We start from the raw sequence: 21,223 nt of genomic DNA, 5'->3' as shown, positions 1-21,223 counted from the left end.
TTTGAAGCATGTCATGGCATTGCATATTCTTAGACTGATCAGATAGACTTGGAAAATTTGCTGTTTAACCTTCATTAATTATTACACAGAAACCTGTTTCGACAAATAAAATTGCCTGTAGTTTGGTTCACTTGAGGTTACAACTGGCTTCGTTTTTATGTATTTATATATGGATATCTATCTTTACATTCTCTCTGCTGAATTCCTCGTGCAATACAACAGATGCTTGGCTTTAAGCATGTTAGTAATCACACTAGTCCTAACCTCTTTGCCAAACAGAGGACGTAGTGGACGTTCATGAAACTCACGATAAGTCCTGCAAAAATGTAAACATATTCTTTATTCTATGCACGTTAACAATGAATGTCACTACTGGTGTTTTAATTAGATGTCTTTGCTGGATGAGTACCTAAGTAGAAATTACCTGACTAACTTCTGTCATTAATAAGAGCACAAATCCTGTCCTTTCTCTCCCTACCTCTCCCAGGAATTCACATGGGAATCTGACAGTCAGAGCACCAGTTTCACCTGGGTGTGAGTGGGGCCTCGTTACTATGAAGTCCTCTGCAGGTGGAGCATGAGCTTGTTTTATACAGGGGGAGGCTAGTTTTGAAACTAAAAAATCATCACTTCAGATTTAAAAAATAATAATTTTTGCAGTGTTTGTCTACTACTACTTATATTAGTGGAAACCTCAGTAGTGCAGCAAGAAAGAAATAACAGCTGTGTTGTTAGGTGGGTTTGTTAATAGTGGTTGTCTTCTGCAATCCTCATCAGCAATGTACTGACTTTTTGCTCATACTCCTCAGGCTGCAATACCAAGGGCTAAAAATGCCAGTCATTTCTACTTAACCTTCCAGACTGTTACCACTTTATCCAGCTGTGTGAAAATGTCTTGTCTTACTAAGGCAGTATTTTATTTCCCGCATGATTAATTGATTTCCATGGTTAAATATAGGAGAGAAACACACTTGACCATGGTTGCCAAAGCCATACACTGAAGATTTTTTTTATTTTTTTTTTTAAGTCTAGTGAAATTTGATTCTATTTTTCAAGTAACCATTAGAGTCAGTGTCTGTCTCAAATCAAACATTATTATACTAATTTCTCAGGTTGTTTTGTAAGCCGGCTGCCATTCTTGCAACACGATGTGAATGACACCATTCAACTGTTTAAATTTTTGTAAAGTTCAAAGTACAACAGAGATAGGAGAGCTGGATAAGATGGCAGTTTTATTACCTGCAAGCTAGTCACTATCAGTGATTAACAGGGTTGGAAGGATTATATCCCATTTATATTTCTTTAATGAACTAAAATCAGAGCTGATATCTGTTCTTATTGCCAGTGTTAAAGACCTTAGCCTTTTCAGATGTAGTTTCTTGATTTTACTTGGCACTATTTATATCTTAACCTGAAAAGCTAAATAATATCCTTTTTTTTAACCTGAGTTCTGATTTACATTTTACATACATCTATGGCATCACTGGCAATGTGTTTGACTATGGTGACGTATGATGTCTGTTGAAGTGAACATCAAAAAATCACTTAATCACTTGTAATGTTTTCTCCTTTCCTAGGCCAGGGTTCTGTAAGGGTAGAGTTCTGCTAATGCACACTTCTGCCGGGAAGCTTCCCAAGGTGGGGCACAAAAGATGCTAAGTGGCAGGAGGAGGATGAGCAGAAGCCATTAACATTCCCTCAGCAAGGTCAGATTTGATGTTTCCTTTGTTTGTAGTATCCAAATTAAGAAGATGCTTCTGTGCTCTCAGTGTTGCTTCTACATAAACATACTCCTGGGTAATCTCAGGCTGGTCACATCTCCTTACTATTAGCTACCCATTAACAAGCTGATTGAAAAGGACCCAGCACAGCTTACACAAAGCACTGACTATTTTCCAGGAAGACCAAATTTCTCGTCAGCTTCATCAACACTTCAGACTATCAATATACAGAGTAAAACACTCTGGTTCTGAAAGGCTATGATCACAGGAGAAACCTTTGCATTCTTTCTTTTTTTACTGCAAACATGTTGGGGGGGGGGGGGGGGGGGGGGGTTATCGGGGGTGTTTTTGGTGCTTTTTTTTTTTTTTTTTTTTTTTTATTTCATTTTTTTTTTTTTTTTTCTGAAGCCAGTATTACCAGCCATTTTACTTGTACTTTACTATTATTATCTAGGTGATGGCTGTGACATGTTGATCATATATGGCAGTGAGAAAATTGATTTCCCTCAACAGAAATGCTTCCAATTTTCCCTGGGCCATAATTTTATGTCCACAACAAAATAAAAGGGTCATTTTCCTTAAGATGAGGGAATTGAAATCTTTGATAAAAGCCATGGTAAATGTTGTACTTTTGATTGCAGAAACTGCAGTTTTCACAAACATCTCTCCTGTCTGCTCTGTGTGCATGTGGCTTTCTGAGGAGTAAGTGGAGGTGAGAAAAGGAGAGAGAGAAAGAAGGCAAAAAATTAGCTTTGTGAAAGACTAAGAAGTTCTGAAAATCTGCAACTTCTTCTTGGACGCTAACATTTGTTTCCCTGGGAAACTTTAGGACTTTATTGGTAGCTTTCAGTCAAGCATCTCCTTTTCAAAAATGACTAGTCAAAGCCACATTTTGCAACCACCTGTTTTTAGATTTAGTTGCCTTTCTGGTATGATTTTAAACAAGCGTGATGGAAAATGTTGATCTAAATAAATCAAAATATATATATAACAAGACTATAATCATAGCACAACAATAGAATGAAAACGATCTCTTCTACCCTTAAACAATTCCATAGCCATATTTATTAGATTACCATTTCTGGCAAAATACAAAATTATTGGCTGATGAGACTAAAAGCCACTTAAGGCTGATTCTTCTGTCAAACAATTTCTTTGAACGTATAGAAATTTTTGGAAACATTTTTTTCTTCTTTGGCTCTTTACATTGAAGGCTGGGAAGTTGACGAGACAGTCCAACATTTTTTTTCAGATATAATTATGTAAGTTGTATTTGTTCAGCAGCCTGAACAAAATTTACGTTAATGAATAAAATTTTCTTACATACTCAGGAAATCCTGAAAAATGACCTTTTAGTATTCTACTCCACCGATCTTGCATGTCCATAGTCCCATTCGTCTGTGTAACACAAGTGACGATGTCTCACTAGAAGGTTTTGTTTCTCTAAAACTACACTGCTTCATTCCTTACTTCTACAAGATGAAAGATGCTCTTAACTGGCCTCATCTCAGTTTGGTTTGTGGAGTGCAGGGGACTTGTACCCAATCAAAGCTGTGTTTCCAGAGTTTACAATGAAGGAGCATTTGAACAAGAAACAAAGCGTGAACAGTCCTTTCCCTGTGGGTCTGGTCCACATTTAGTGCCCAGAACCAGATGTAAAGAATAGCCATTTTTTTGACTGAAACACACCATCAGATATGTACAAGGTTTTCTCTTGCTCTCATATATGTGAGGGAGAGTTCACTCAGTTTGATGGCCTGATGGATATTTGGCTGCATTTTTTTAATATAGTTATGATACTCCACCTCTTCAAAAGCTGGTGAAATCTGAAGTGGCTGATACCCTTTAAATTGGATGTTTTTCAGACTTTCCTCTGCTTACAGGTAACGTGTGCAGGAATACAGCATATAAGAACCACGGGAGTACAAAGGTTGATTAGGATGCTGAGGTGCTGCTAACATCTAAAAAGAAAAGTGGTTTGAGGATCTAACCCATCCTTGCATGTTGTACATGTATTGTTTGCAACACCCAGAAGATGTGTATTTGTTGGAAGAGTTTATCTTGTTTATCTTTGCTTATTTCATCTGTAATCAGAGAGGAGAGAAATGGAGGTGAGTTCCGATTGGTAAGTTGTGTTCACTTCACCAGGGACATAAACAGGAAGCAGTAAGTCATGAACCAAGAGTAGTGAAAAAAAAAATTAATGGCAGCTTTTTTGAGGCAGTAATTTTCACAGCACCAGGAGAAGTAACTGTTCTTTCCTTCTGACTTGGAAGTTACTTTCTGAGTAACCAATAAAATCACATTCCAATAAAATCACATTCTCATAATTTTCTTGGACATCAGGGTGTTAGATCGCAGCAAGTACTGAAAAAGAAGAAAGCTTGTATCTTTTACATAGCTAGTGATGGAAGGGCTTGGTTATAAGAGGATTTTTGCATTCTGTCTTCTATGGATGGTATATCACAGAATAGACAAGGCCAGTTGTGAGAATTTGGGTTTCTGCTCCCGATTTTTGCTTTTCTTATTGAGACACAGTACACGGGATCTCCTCTGCATTTTCACATGCTGAACCAGCGGAGAAAATACAAAGTCAAGGGAAGTACATCTTAGGGGAGAAAATTGTTCTGCACTATGTTTAGAAGTGTCGGGAAAGAATCACTATTAGAAATGGCAAAAGTATGTGCAATCAAAAGCAAGAATCACTTTCTGGTGGAGTGAGCAAAGAGAAAATTAGATGGGTTTAGTATGATATCACATCTCATCAAACAGAGAGAGGAAACATAAAAAACGAGGCATCTGAGAGGCAGAAACAGATGCTAGAATGAGGCCTTTCTTCGTAGAATAGGCACAGTCTTGAACTCTGTTCTTAATGATTACTTCAGGAAATAGTATCAGAAAGGAAAAGATTGTCTCTGAGGTGACACTGATACCGGCAGTGACAACATTGGTGACTGCTGCTGTTCTTGCTCAGAGAGAGGAAGGACTCAAACCCTGTGAAATGTTCCTGGATAGCCAATGGCAGCCAAATTTGATTCCAGCTGAACTCAGAGACTGACAAACGTGTTGTGTGTGGACTGTGTTTTGCCTCTCTTGGTTAACCATCTGGAAATGTGAATTGGAAATGTGAATTGTGGTACACCGGGAGCAATCACCCATTACAGCTGAGAGTGGATGATGGGAAATGAGATGGGAAAATGGAGCAGACAGCGTCTGCTGGGATTCTGAAATTGGCCAGAAAAAGAGCACACAGAAGCCAGGGATGCTGGGGTTACATGATTATGTGCAGTCCACACTCCCTTATCCTCCTAGTACCCAAACTTTTTAAGGGAGACTCCTGCAGTATCTTTTCTTGCTGTGTAAGTGCAAGTTTTGGGATAGTATAGAGCATCGTGAAGTGCTTTTCAGTACTGTGAAGGCCAGGTTCTATCATCAGTCACATCTGAGCAATTCTTTTCACTTCAACAAATCTGGAAGATTCCACTTTCCCTCTCAGATATTTTTTTTCCATCATCAGAATAAGAAATGCTATTTATTAAGGATAAAATCCACATCTACCTAGTGATAGTTTGAGAATTACCTAAGCAGACACAACAGATGCTGCCTTACTAACATCTGCAGAGATTTGCATTTTTTCAAGAGTGGCAGAAAATAGCAGATCTTAGCAACTTTTCACCAAAACCCTAGATAGACAGCACCCACAACAGAAATATTGCTTTTTGGGATTTAAGTAATTCTTAGACCCTTGCAGTTCTCTGAACAAAGGTGTATTTGACCCAGAAAGATATGAGAAGTGAGAGGTTATTCATAAATCAAAGGAAAAAGTAAAAAAAAAACACCCTTTTATTATATAAATTTGATAGCATGGAAGTTCTGTGTATTGAATCACTGTTTTGCTTATAAGCATATATTTTCAGGGACATAGAATCACAGAATCAGTCATCTAGGTTAGAAGAGACCTCCAAGACCACCAAGTCCAACCTCTGACCTAACACTAACAAGTCCTCCACTAAACCATATCCCTAAGCTCTACATCTAAATGTCTTTTAAAGACCTCCAGGGATGGTGACTCAACCACTTCCCTGGGCAGCCTATTCCAGTGACTAACAACCCGTTCAGTAAAGAAGTTCTTCCTAATATCCAACCTAAACCTCCCCTGGCGCAACTTTAGCCCATTCCCCCTCGTCCTGTCACCAGGCACATGGGAGAACAGACCAACCCCCATCTCGCTACAGCCTCCTTTCAGGTACCTGTGGAGTGCAATAAGGTCACCCCTGAGCCTCCTCTTCTCCAGGCTGAACAGTCCCAGCTCCCTCAGCCGCTCCTCGTAAGACTTGTTCTCCAGACCCCTCACCAGCTTCGTTGCCCTTCTCTGGACTCGCTCGAGCACCTCCATGTCCTTCTTGTAGCGAGGGGCCCAAAACTGAACCCAGTACTCGAGGTGCGGCCTCACCAGAGCCGAGTACAGGGGGACAATCACTTCCCTGGACCTGCTGGCCACGCTGCTTCTTATGCAAGCCAGGATGCCGCTGGCCTTCTTGGCCACCTGAGCACACTGCTGGCTCATATTCAGCCGACTGTCAACCAATACTCCACCATTTTTCATTTATTTTACATCCTGCTCAGTTTCATTGTTAGTAGCACTCCAGGAGCCCTCTTCAGCTCTCCTGCCTGACTCATGGAGGGAGTACTCACAGCAACCCCCATTTGGAGGTGCTTCAGGACAGTAGCAGAAGGGGCTCATTCCTGGATGGGTCTGAGCTCAGAAATAATTAGTAATATCTTACAGCACCTAAATCCCTGAGGATCTTACATGGCATACGGCATTACCAACTGCAGCCTTGTCAGTGACACATGACAACCATCTTGTGACTGGGAAAGGTGGCTTTACGCTCTATGCAGCTGTCCCACCATGATGCTTCCTGGCACTGAATTTCTAGCAGCCCTGTTCTCGTTTGCATCCTGGATGCAATAATTTATCTAATAATTATGAGGAGAGCACAGTCCATCAGCACAGTGGCGTGGGTCCTCCACTCATCCTTCTGTTGGAAGTTTTGGAGCACCGTGGGTCTATACGTTAAGTGTGGAACAATGTAGTATGCAGCAGAGTCTTGTGAACAGTTTCCTTTGTACCTCAGTAAATCACATCTATTAGGTTACTAAGCCCTTCCTGCTGATGGACCAGTGTAAATGGGACATAATGGAAGAGAAAATTTAACCCCATAGCAGTAATAATGTTATACCTATGTCACTGTATCCTGCTATAGTGCTACAGATTGTATTCTGTTTCCTGTTTATCTACGGCAAAGAGTTTGGTACCTTTTGTAACAATAAGGCTTTATTTCTTTCATGATTTTTAACTGGTTCCTCTTGCTCTCTCTCTTCTGCCATGCCATGCTGCCATATCTCATAATTCTGGAGTATCAGGTTTGGTGAAATATTACTGCATATTATTTGTACAGATTGCAGATAGAAGCAGCATACTGGGAACAAGAAAAATGTCAGATTCTTGCTTAAGGAGCTTACAGTGGTGGTCCTACCATCCGGTACACAGGTACTAATTTTTTGTACAAGAGATGAGTCTGATTGTTTAGTCCTCACCTAAATTCACAGCTAGAGGTTGGAACCAAAAGGACAACTCCAAAGGCTAAAGCAAAGTCCTCTACCTTTTCTTTTTAATGAATAACAGAGCTCGCTGACTATTATAAGTGATTTGGCACCTCAATATGCAATAGGCCTAGAATGACATTTTTCAAAACCACTACACATCTAATTTGCATTGATTGAAGATCCCATGAGGCACCTAAATACCTCTGACAACCTTACTGTGTCAATTCATAAAGCTCGCATAACTTCCTCTTTCTCACATGGTGCACACTCTTGATTTTTACCATGTGAAAACCTACAAATTCATGTTCCCTTGATTAAAAGGATAACTGTATCTGTAAGCAATTTTCAGGTATTATGGAAAGCCTTTCTAAGCAGTGCTTTCTTCTTCTTGTAATATTCATTGCAGTTCTCTGCAGCCATCCTGCTGCAGAGTATGCGCATCGTATTCAGATTGAGACATTGTGATGCAACAATATGAATTTCCTAACTGACCTTCAGTTCTCTTGTGCCATTGCAAAATGCAGCTTTCTGTTCTGCTAAGTAAATCTCACAAAGAAGGGACGAGTGAAAACTGATTTTTTCACTCTTTTGCAAAAACAACAAAAAGGTTGCTTCTGTATCTGAGAAATTCTTTTGCTCATCTCTACTGGAGACTGAATTGTTTATTGTATTGACGGCACATCATTTGGGATGGGTTTTAACAAATATGACAATTTATCTGTATCAAGGACTGGGGGTGGCTGTTTTGCTACATTAAATACCTTTGCAATCATTTTTTTCTTTCTTTCTCTCTTACTTTTTTTTTTTTTTTTTTTTTTAAGCACTAAATCTCAGCATGACTGTATCCTGCAGTGGAAAATTACTACCCATTCAGAAATGTGCCTTGTTGCATTACAGTCGTATATTTGAAGACTCAAAGCTCTATCTGCAGCACAAAGGCATGCTCAACAAATGACTTAGCATCTTTGTTCCTTTACCACTACACTTTATGACAGCATTTTCTACTTGTTGTAATCAAGGTATGCTTGTGCAATTAATCTTTTTGCTCTTTAGCTTATCTAATAATTATGCATCTTCATTAAAATGGGATATTACAATTGATAGCTATCTGAATTTGTTTCTAGTTGTGTAGGAATTAGTCTCTGAATGAACGAACGAATGAATGAATAAATCAATGAATGTTTTTGCAGCAACAGATGACAAAATTTAACATGTACTATCTCTTTATCAAAAAGGCTGCCAGGAACAACATTTACAATAAATAGTCTTTTTAGACCAAATGCAGAGAGGTACATTCCTAGTCAGCTCTGCATGCATGATGCAAAAGGTAAGAGGATCCAGCTACAACTACCCTTTTGGGGGGTTGACTGTTAAGAATTTCTCTCTCAATATGCACTTGGATCCACATTAGAAGCAGTCGGAGGCTTTTAAGGGTAGAAAATCTCAGGACAGTGTACAAAATCAGAGTCAGGGTCATGACCTTGACTATTGATCCAGCCTCTCTTATTTCCACAGCTTGCTGAGGCTTGTTCTTCCAACCTGCTGGTGTACATTAGAGCAGAAATCCATAACATGGCCATGTTCATCCAAGCACAGGAAGAAACTAAATTAAATGTTAAAAAACAATCTGAGGCTAGAGTTGGAGACAATTCATCATGATCCTAGACGTCAGGCAGGTAGGATGACCAAGAGTTCCTCAGCCAATAGACCCCAAAGAGAATATGGAGGGACCTCAGTGCCTCATTTGTCAGGTACAGAACAGAGAGTCAGAAAAACACCAAGGAAAAAAAAAAAAAAAGTCTACTGAAGGTCAGTGTTTTAATTTCCAACCATGCACAAAAAATCATATTTTGGAATGCAACCTGTAATTAAGGTTCAGGGAAGAGAGGGAGGGAGATAAAAAATGATCTGAAGTTAATGTATTAACAGTCAAAATTAGGAGGAAATAAAACTTTGCATGGAAGAAGTGTACTAAAAATTGAGTCCAGCTGAGTTCTTACAACTCTGGAGCTCAAGTTCAGGTGACAGCATTTGACCACTGACTTCAGTAACCTATTAAAATCAGCAGTCAGTCTCTTTTTTCACTTTCAAAAGGTATCTCAGTGGAGTGCTAACCTTTCTTCTTGATGAAAGGGGCTTAAAGATATATAACCTGCGATGCAGAGAATGAACTCAGCATGTTTAATAAGAGAGAGATTCTGTAGGCTGGTCGAACTGTTTAGCCCTTTGCTGATTCCCAAGCTGATCTTATTTGTTCTGGAGACAGAACACATGTCCCTTATATACTCAACCAAAACATGTAACCTAAAGGATACTTCTCTCAAATGGCCTTTTTTTTTTTTTTTTTTTTTTTTTTTTGGTCTGCTGGGAACTACAAGACATACATACTTTGAAAGTACTGTGCAAATACTACAGTGATTGCAAATAGTCACAAACCCCAGTGCAGTCAGCACAGCTGCTGTTCTAATTTAGCTAGCTGGTGAAAAGAAGAACTTGCCAGTTTTGTGAACATGAATTACATTTCCTGTTGTGGTTGAATTGTGTTCTATCTCAAAACATTGATAAGCAGGTATCTGAGCTGAAAATAGTCTACTGTCCTTTAAATTTATTTCTAAATTATGTTATATTATTTGTGCGTTATCAGCATGTGCTGTTAAACCTCATCATGGTGAATGCCAATCTGATGGAACGTAATAAGACATAACACAGTTTGACAGCTAATATTTAAAGAAGAAATCTTATCTCTCACTATCTAAATAGCAAAGGGCTCCCATTCAGACACTTACAGATTCTTAGTGGATATCTTGAGAGAACAGTTAACCTGAGCTTTCTTGGAATGGTTCTCCAGTATAGACTGCAGCTTTGTACATTTATGAACCTAAACCAAAATGCATTCTAAGTGATTTTGAAATTCATGCTAAACAAGTTATGTACTGCCTTTCTAATTTGTGGTACTCCAAGCAAAATTATGTAAGAGATATGAGTGAACTGCTGGAATTTTATTCCTTAGATGTCTTTTACCAAGTGTTCTGCAATATCTGAATCAAAGAATGTATTTTAACAAGGCACTTTAAAAACTAAGCTGTTTTCCAGTTAACAAAGGTGGGAAATATTTGACATATCTTAGGTACATTTGCTGAACACAAATTCCTGGAGGCTGTGCATCACACTTTGCTCTGGTTTCTTGCCTGGCTCCTTTCCAGTTAGCCCAGGGTGACTGTAATTCCATTTTCCTGCATTATTAATACTTGCCATTCACACAGACATAACCAAGTACTTGGCAGTCTACATGTAGCTAGAAGATCTATATCCTACTGCCAAGGATTAACACTTTGTCATATTCTTCCAAAGTGCCTACATTTTTGGATTGTTATGTTTATCCATCCTTAGCTTAATTTTTATCAGCAAAAGCTTAAAGTTGTATACTGGTAATTTCAAAGTTAAAAATGGATTTTTATGGATGAATATCAGGGCAATAATACCTTATGTTCACCACTTGAAAAACTGAAGCATTTCAAATTATGTATCTTATTTGGAAAGTTTGACTTGAATATATCTGAGTTTCATAAATGATCTTTTAAATTGTAAAACTACTTGAAAGTTGAAAAGTTGAAAGGAACTAGTGAAAAGATCCTTCAGCTTCCCAAAGCAGACTTCCTTTTCTGAAAATAAGGGATCAACTTCACACCAATGAAGCACGTTGTGTCAGAGGTACATCTACCACCACTGAATTCCAGAGGTACCCCTGATCCTGACTGAATAATTTAATTGCATGTCAAGACTCTGATACTCTCTGTGCAGATGGTAAGCTGTAGCAAATGTAGTGCTCACCAAAAGCACCACTCTGAGAAGAGAGATGACAGCATGCCACCTTGTTGCAATGCCTATTGACCCACTTCTGCTCACAACTATCCTGGCCAGCATGCATGCACACGAACTCATCATTCAATAAACCTGAATCCTTCAAAAGAGCAGAAACAAACAGTAAAGCCATTCTCAGCCATTCAACTAGGTATGATCTGTCCTTGCAGCATTTTTGTAGCATGCTATGTGACAGGTTTTTGTCTTCATGATCTCTGACTTGCAGAGAGTAAAGGTTTTATTAAAGGAGAAGCAGATATTGTATTTTGCAAGCATTTCAATATCAAAGTGAAAATTTTCAGGTTTCAGTCAAGAAAATACAACTGAGCACTGTCATAAAACATTTTCATTTTTTACACTGTAGCCACTTTAATGCTGTTATATTCAAATACTCCAACAACTCCATGGATGTTTAGTGGCACAGATTGGTGACTATTGCCTTTGACATCTCCAGAAGTCAAAGTTCCTAATCACACTATATATATTCTGATTAGTACATCTGCTACCTATCAAAACTAAGATTTATCCTTTTTCAAAGATGAAAGCTTCTGCCTTCCTGTTCCCTGATGACAACCATTACCCTCTCAATGTACGTATCACACTGTAATTAAGGGGTGTGATGGTCCTATGAAAGAGCTTCCAGCCTGAAGAAAGTGATCATTTCATTTAGCCATCCAAAAAGATGAAGAAAGGTGTCCTGGAAGTTGAATTACTTTTTGTTCAATACTTTTCTGTCCCCTTTTTGAAGATTCAGCTGGCCTCTTCCTCCATGGTTATGTCAACAAGTGCCACTGCTGTACCTCCAGCCACCTGCTACTTCCCACAAACACTGAAGCAGTGAGTATAGAAAGAGTCAGAAGAAAAGCAAAAAGGCAAAGTATGAAGTTTTGATGTATGAGAAATAGTTTTGTATGAGTCAAAGACAAGGACAAATAGGAAGCGAAGACCTTGGAGGGTTTCCAGTTCACTAAGAGGATTCATTTATACATCAGGTGCCATGGCCTTAATTTTCATCTGTTTTTGTTCAAGTCAGATACGTGTGGGAACCAAGGACATTGTCTCTATTTGCTTTTGGAAAAATCATAGGCATTTTATACCGTGTTAAAATGTAGTAATATTCTGTGCCAGGTAATGCAGTCCTTCCAACCTCAGGATTGGATTTGCATGATAATATTTATCTCTCCAGGTTTCTAACAATCAAATAATAGAACTCCACAAGCAGGGTCTGGGATATTCTGTCTGGGAAATGCAGTCAAATTTGGACAAGTTCAACAACCCTTTGAAATATTAATTTACCGTAGTACATTAGTAGTTTTAATGTAGATGTCTGTGTTGTGTTAATGATGATTCCTGTTGTTCCATATTACTGCTTTATAGGACTGAGAAATAAGATGAAGAAGAAGAAGAACTCTGACAGAAATTGTAGCTGAGAGACTACTGAATAGTACAAACACCAGCTGGTAACCTCCTAGTGCAATAACAAACTAGCATTTAGAAAAAAATCTGAAACACTAGTGTTTCTGAGGAACTTGGCTGTAAATGCTGGCCCTAGACATAGGCTAGAGGAATAAAAATGGAACTCCAATGGCATATGGCAGGCCATTCTGCATAGACTTTGCGGTTACTGTTAAATCATATAGGTCTGTCCTTTAATAGCCTCAATCTGGTGTTTATAACTGTTTAATCCAAAAGATTTTTGTAATTTTTTCTACACAGTCTTGGGGTACCTCCAGTTGGGCTTGCTTTCCCTAGGCCAAGTATCCTACGGGTTGTTTTGCCCTGCCCTGAAGTGAAAAAATACCTGAATGACACAGGCACTGGTTAGCTAAATGTGAGTTGAAAACTTAGAATTAGACTATATATTTCACTTCTTCAGATAAAGGCTCTTGGACATTGTTATTTGATCATAGAGATTTCTACAGACTGACATACCATAGAAGAACATTTTCCCATTTTGTTTGGAATTTGGTATTCTTAATCTTTATACCATGTTAACATCTAAAAAAAGATCTGAAAACAGTTTTGTGGTCCAGTAGTTAGAATGAAAGTCTCCAAAGACATGTAATTTTTATTGTTTGCTTAACTTGGCTGCAAAATTTGGTTCACCTTAATATTGTGCTTAACTTAGCTGCAAAATTTGATTCATCTTAATTTTATGCTTGAGACCACACTTACTTTTCCAAATACATCAATGCAGTTCCTTGCTGCTTAGGTAACAAGGAAGAGCGTATCTCATAATTTGCCTCCTTGGAGCCCTAGTATTTTATTTCTTGCATGAAGGAAAGTGGCCATCAGAATGTAGGAGCACTGCATTATAATCAGAACAGGACTTAAAAGGAGGACCCTAATTCATTGGGGGTTAGTTGAAAGTCTCCTTATGAGCTATAATCAAGTAGAACTCAATAATATTTTGCAGTGAAAAACATACCATCAAAAGCTTTTTTGTTTTTGTATGTTTGTTTTTGTTTGTTTGTTTAATGGTATCACACAGTTTTCATTGTCCTTTTTAAAACATCACAGAGGAGTTAAAGGACCATGACAGATAAATGCAGTCTTTAAAGCTACTCATGCATTCTTAATGGACAGCTTGTTAATTTGAGGTCTAGGTCATGAATTTGAATGCCATTCACTAAACACCTCTTTGTCAACAAAAGCTAGTTTTCCCTTAGGGTAAATTGTAACTCATTAATTGTAATTAAATTAAACATATGCGACAACTAGAAAAAGCAGGGAGCATTCAGTGAGGAACACTGGTATAGCAGTCCATGGTTGAGTTCTTGGATGTTCAGTTTTTTTGCAAATGAGAAGAAAGTAAAAGTCCATAGTTTTAATAGTAGATATAGTCCATAAAGAGAATAAGAAGTAAATACCTTCCCCATTTAATTTTTATTTTTTTAATTAATGTTCCATTGGACACTAATATACCCCCAAAATTGACATTAAAAGTCAGGGTTTTTTATTTTGCAGATTTGAGCCAATAGTCATGATATTCAAAATATTTCGTACCTTGTAAATCAACCCTAGGAAACTGTAAACAATTTTCAGTCTGTATTTATGTTTATAGTAGTGATTAAACTGCTTTAACAACAGAGGCCTTTGTACTTGGAATCCCTGTGTAATCCATCCTCAAGTCCTCAGTTAAATCAGTTTGGTTGTCAAAGATGAGTCCCTAATGGCCAATGGACCACATCACAAAACCATCATGTAATTGCCACTATTTGGCATATTTGGCAGTTCCTATTAGGAGAGGCCCAGGACTGAGCTTGCACACTGAAGCGTTACATCATCACAGATTGGACACCATGAAACAAGAACTGGGTTGAAAAAGATATACTGGTTTGTACTTCTTTTTTTTTTTTTTCTCATTGAAAATGTGGATAGAGGTTTTTATTCAGATTTGCAAGCTTTAGCCACACTTAAAGAAATCCTGGATGTGCAGAAATATTTGATTTTCATTATTTTATCATTTCCTTTTTTTTTTTCCAAGTACTATTTTTTCTTTCAAATTAATTTGCTAAAATTGTTACAAACTCATGAAAAGTTTTTACAGTTTGGGGGAAGGAATGTTTTTATTAGAAGTGTACTAAAGCATCATACACAAGAAGAGAGCAAGCCATGGTGCATGCAGACACTGAAACTGCAGTTGTGATTCAAGCACTAAGTGGTTAACTTAGAAGACTGAGGACATTCAGAAACAGTAGGTAACTGACCTTGTATTATTTGTTCGGCTGAGATATGTGCTTATAAAAATTCAGTTAACATGCTCTCTGCAGTTTCCTAGCTGCAACCCTATTGGGAGCACATCTCTATTTAAAACATGTGTGTTGTTTATCATCACTATTTGTATCAAAATCCCCACTGTGAATAGTCAGGTGACAGATATTAAAGTGGGGAGCCTTGTATAAGCAGGAGTGCTAGGCCCCTTTGAATGTGTATGGAGAACGTTAAATGGAGTGTGGGGTGAAGATATACTTCACCTTTCCCTGATGCTATGGTATACTCACGAGAAACCCCAAAATGTATGTTATTAATGAACACCACGGCATTGCAGATGAATGATCTCTACATGAAATGATCTCTACATGAAAACTAATTCATGAACTCCAGTTTCTAAGGCTTCTTTCACGTTACTAACTTATCTCACCTTCATCATTGACCTAGGCCTGGGCAGAAGTGCCTCATCAGCAATAGAGACATACCATTTCCAAAAGTTCTCACTCAAAGAGGCAGTTTGAGTAACAAACTGCCAGCACTGTAAAAAGTGTTTGGATCTCTCCCTGTTGTACAAAATGCAAGCTACTGAGCTGATAAGAGTACATGGGAAATTCAAACTCCCAAAGAAGGATGAAAGGCAGAGGGAAACAGGAAGATAAGTATCAGATTTGTTTCCTTCTCTGGCTTTAGAAACCAAATCTTTAAAAAATAAATAAATAAATAAAATTGAAACATTGCCTGGGAGCTAAGCAAGACTTAATGCACATGCTGTCTCTGTCACTATTTACTCCTGAGGTCTTGGAGTAAATAAACCCACCTTCCACAGAGAGTTACTCTTCCTTACTTCTAGTCACAACATAGAAGTGCTTCAATAATACAGGAATGACAGCCATAAGAGTAGGAATGATCCTTACAGTTGCATTGTCCATCTTTCATTTAGCTCCTGTAATGGAGCTCAGCATTAACTACTTATTCTTCATTTCTTCTGTTTTCTGCTTACTTCTGATGTATCAAAACCCTTCCTAAGAACTAGCTCTTTAAGATCTGAAAACCTCTGTTTTACTAACAGGTAAAGGAGGCTGCATGGGATTATATAACTGCCAGTTTCACAAGCAACCTGTGAAATTTTTTGTTCTGTCCTCTCTGTGGTTAGCTAATCTTTCCCTTTCTCTATCAGCAAGCAGTGTCCTGTTGGTTTAACACTATCATCTGTCTTATAAATTGTATTTGTGTGATTGAGTAATGATCAGGAAGTGACATACCTATTTTGCTTTCCCAGGTGTTATGTGCTCCTCCTCATAAAGTGCATTGCTGTTACAGAGCACACAGCTGGTTGATTTGTTGACCATATTTTTTATTCTGCTTTGCTACTTCATGAAGAAAAGCATTGCCTTCTGAGCCCCAATTTTTGTATAGCCAGTTACCTCGTCTCCTGCTATGAAAATCCAAAAAAGAATCCCCCTCCATTGGACTTGTATTCACTAACTCTAAATCTGTGGGAGCAGTGATCAGGAGCACTAAGTGCTAATGCATATTGTATGAGGCTTTGCCACAATGCTTGGCCTTCTCTGGAAAGCAGATAAATGTAGAAAGCATTCCCCACAGTTCAGCAGGTACTGTGCCTCTGTAGACAAATTCAACTGAGCTTTATAGCATACTCTGATCTTTGGTGGATGCAGCCTTGAAGCTGCCTATCTCTTTTCCCAAGGCCCAAGTTTTACCAGTCTATACCCTAATACTTAGCACTGGCCTTTGACTTATCTTTCCAGGTAGCCACAGGCCACTCAATCACATTGGTCTTTGTTACTAAAAATAACCTTTACCCATTAAAACATGTCATTCAGTTGCAACACATTACAAAATTCACCTTTGAGTCCAATTGGCTCTGTTTTTATTGACAACATGAAGAAATAAAAAAAATACCTGACTGGTTTTAGCTTATCTGGTCATCCCAAGAAAACCCTTCCTTTACCTTTGCAAATACTAGACATCCCATAGCAAGTATCATGCCACATGTAATTACCCCATGATGATAGTGATCATGGCTTTATCACTGTGGTCACAAGAAAATAACGGGGGCTCACTAAGTGCAAACAAAATACACTTCACTGGCACCCCTGAGAGGCTGTTTGTGACCAGAATCTAAAGTCAGGAAGGACTGCAATGAACTCAGACAACAGTGGTTGCAACCTCCTCTCATCATCCCAGTACAGTCAAATCCTCCTTCTCTTCCCAGATTGATCATGGGGAAGGGGCAGAAATGCAACTGTTTCTGATATTATTTAATAATCTCTAAGGTCTTCCACAAATGTGAAGAACAGGAAATCACGGTTAGAGGCACTAAAAAAGAAAATCAGTCACACTAGGAGAAAGCATTCAGGTAAGAAATATATCTTACTCACGGGTTGATGTTAGCTTGCTTGGGGGTATCAACTTTTTGGCTGTCTGGCTGTATGATTGCCATTGTTAAGATCTCTCAACTATTCGTGATTTGATTAATTGCTTGAATGCTCCAGTTCTTCACAAAATGAAGTTTTATGCAGATGCATTGGTACGTATTGGAGTTCGTTGCTAGGCTGCTCCTCCAGTGCAAGCATATCCTGTCCAAACAACCAGATTAGATATTATTGAAATCGAATTTCAATGTGTGTGTGTGTTTTTTTTTTTAGGTGATTTCTATGTCTGTAATAGGTCTGGAAAGCTATTTGTAACCAACAGTATTAATATTTCCTTTCCTGTGTCAAGAATTGATGGCATTTTTCTACAGGGGACTGTGCTTGCATAAATGTGTAGGGGAGAGAGAGCATGTGGACATCTCTATTTTACTGCTTCTCATGTCAAGAACCTCTGTGTTTCTTGGCAATTTTAGACAAATCCAATGTTCCAATGTTCTTTTCTACTTGTTTAGTTTACTATTGAGTGACCCCAAATAAAAGGTGAGTCTATGGCAAAGGAAATTATTTCTGAATGTGCAAAGAGAATATTAGAAGCCATCTTCAGCATTCTTATAATGACTTCGCGATGGCTGCTTATATTGTCCTATAACGATGACAAATGGGGCCTTGAAAAGCTTCACACTCTCAAGGAAAGTGGAACTGAAAGTTTTGTATCATGAAAGCTATGCACAGGATGAAATGTGTGTTGGTGAAATGGCCAGCACTTGCTGAGTACTGATCCACCTCACCTGTAGGAACAGGTGGAGTTCCCTCACAGACACACTGCTAAACTTCAAAGGTTTTACAAAAAAATTATAATTTCTTAAAACCAAAATAAAGTAAAATGGTTAAAGTTAGTTGAATACCTTGACCACATTCACCCAGAGGACCGCATCTGTGCTGGAACATACTGTGAGGCCCTGCAGGATGGGTATGGACAGGGGGTTTGGGGCACAGCCGTACTGTGGCCCTGAGGGCATCATCAGGCCAGGATGGCCCCCACCAACCCAGCCATGGCCACCCCTCACCCTGCCCAGGTTCCACAGCTCCACGTCAGCCTGCCCTGCCTCAGCCATGCTGGTCTCTGGCTTGGCCCCAGCACTGGCCTGCCCTCCCACCTCAGCACCACAGCCCCGCTGAGGGGACAGTCTGAAGCCCTGGGCTGAGGTATCGTGCTCAGACCTGGTGTGCATATTGGTTAGGCCTCAAATCACAGAATCACAGGTTGGAAGAGACCTCCAAGATCACCAAGTCCAACCTCTGACCTAACGCTAACAAATCACCTCAGGTTTGGAGGGCAGGAAGAAAGAGGTCCCAAAATCAACTGCCAGGACCACTTCATCTGCTGATTTTAAGAAAGATTACATAAGAACAGCATCAACTCCTCCCCAAGCTGTTAGAGAAAATTCTAAATACTCTCAGCAATGGATACATCTTTTCCTCAGGTGGCACTGGAGGAACATTGTGTGTCCACAGCTGTTGCTGGGAAGTGCAAACAAGCTAATGGCCTGGTGAGGCCTGCCTAGGAGCACCTGGGGCAGGCAGCAAGGAGGGACCTAGGCCACATGGGCTGTGTGGGAGGCTGAGGTATAGGTCTGATTGTGGGTGAGGGGAACTTGATGTCCTTAAGGCTCCTGAAGGTCCTGAGGGAGGAGGTTTTGCTGGAGGATGGCTGGTGAGCCCTCAGAAGCTGTTTTGTGCTATGGGAAAAGGCCTGGGCATGTGGCTGCCTCACCTCACCAAATGGAGGGCGCTGCCACTTCCAGAGTGTGGGTCCTGCCTCGCTGCTTTCTGACAGCGAGGGGTGGTTGCTGTGCCTTTCTGTGAATAAACTAATGGGCTTGTTCTGGAGGACTGTGTAAACCCAGCCTTTCCTGCTTGCTTTTCACCACGGCCTGGGTTATTCATCTCTGCACGAAGCCATCATGACTGAAGTGAGCAGTAGCCTCTAGCCTCCTCCATACTGCAGACAGAGCTCGATCCACGTAACATATGAGCTTGCTGTAGTGGCCATAATGACTCTGGGACAGAAAAAGAAATACTTCAAGGAGACACATTGACAAAAGAGGATGGATAAAAGGCATCTTGTGCCTTTCCATGGCAGACTGCATGAGGACACTTGAAAGCTGGAGTGGCACGTGGTACCTGCTGGGCTGTCTGACGAGCAGCTGAGGTGCAGGTAATAAACCCGATGGGTGCTGTGGGTGCTCTCTTGTGCTTTGGTTTATGTAATCGAATCCCCCTGGACTGAAGGATCGTGAAATTCCCTGAGGAAAAGCAATAAGCAATGAGGCAACTGCTGAGGGAAAATGTTTAAGAATACAAAGAATGTAGTGCAAATGTAGGGAGAATGACCTTCTTATCAAATCTCTATCTCCAATGTCACTCTGATTCTTTGTGATTTTATTTAGTTAATTTGCTTTCTTGGCTGGTTTATGAGAAGTAAAGGCAAGAATATTCAGAAGTAATTGTGTGTGATTAAAGTAAGCCATTTTACCTGTTGTTATAGTTCTTGTTTCCTGTAAAGTCAGGAGAGAAATATTAAATAACTGATCTTCTTATGGGTTGATACTGCACTACAGATTAAGGGTTAAGATATTAAACAGCAGAGTTGTTAACTGTTTTGCATCTGGTTTTACAAATGAGCAGGGTGGAGATTTACTTAAACTGTGTCAGATGTTTATGGATAACAGATGAAGAATTAGGAAGTGTGCAGATTAACACGAGTAATGATTAAGAAAAGCTTATGGACTCTAAACCCTCTTAAGGTCTATGATAAATGATGAGTGATACAAGAAGGATGTGCACAAACATGGTATGAAGGGGCATGGAAGCTTACAGAGCAAGGATTGCTTAGTTGGCATCTGGATTTTGAACATTATCAGAAGGATAGAATTAACTTTGGCAAAATCGAGCACTGTAGATGTTATTGCTATTAGCTCTGAATTTGGTTGTTGTATGTTTGCTGCTGTTTACACAGTATTGAGAAGCCCTCTGTGGCCTGCAGGATATTACCTGGTTGCATGTGACTACATTGAAGTCAGACTTGAAAAGGAAACCTGGGTCATCTGGCTTCTAAATATTAAATAGGCCATGTCCTGACACTCTATTCTTACTAAGTTGCAATAAAAAAGGCTATAATGTGGTTTTGGAGAAAACAGTGTTGTCAGTACAAAATTTTAAATATGGCAGATGTTTCTTCAGAACTAACAGAAATGTAGGTATTTTTATGTCTGACAATGGCATTTTTACCTCTTGAGCTAGAAGCATCCTAGCATCTGAGAATGCTTGCAGTTAATACTTGGTAAAAGTCATTCCACATTTTTTTTCTGGGGTCTGCTCTGTCATGTCTAGAGAAAGCAAAAGAAGGCTCAACCTTACAGACCTTGCTTGGGTGGAAGGAGTGGTGCTAAGAGGCACTAGTTGGAAATTTGACCTAAAAAAAAAAAAAAATAGAAAGCACTGTAAGAGGAAGGGGTTTGTGGAGTTTTGGGGAAGGGGATGGGCAAATCAATGTGCTTGGAGATAAAATGCCTGAAATAGAGAGATGTGAGCTATGTCACAAGAGGAATTTCACCTACTACCCACCAAGTGTGTAGATGAAGACTGTACAGGTAAGAGCTAAAAGCAGCTGCAAGTAATAATCTGGTAAATGTCGTGGAAAACAAATGGGAAGGAGTTAGTGCCATTGTAGTGCTGCCATTAGTCTGGCAGTATTGCTGGGAACAGATAAGAAGAAAATGGTCTTCCTAAGGGAAGAAGGTAGCTCTGTGGTAGGACCAGAGATGTAGTGATTCTACACTATTGTGCTGAAAATACTGAGATCCAATGGAAAGGGATATTTTGGTGAAATAATAATGCCAAGACAAGGTGAAATATTGA

This window comes from Oxyura jamaicensis, chromosome 10 (assembly GCF_011077185.1).
Source record: "Oxyura jamaicensis isolate SHBP4307 breed ruddy duck chromosome 10, BPBGC_Ojam_1.0, whole genome shotgun sequence".
In the NCBI taxonomy this organism is placed as follows: Eukaryota; Metazoa; Chordata; class Aves; order Anseriformes; family Anatidae; genus Oxyura; species Oxyura jamaicensis.
This window is presented reverse-complemented; position numbering follows the sequence as displayed.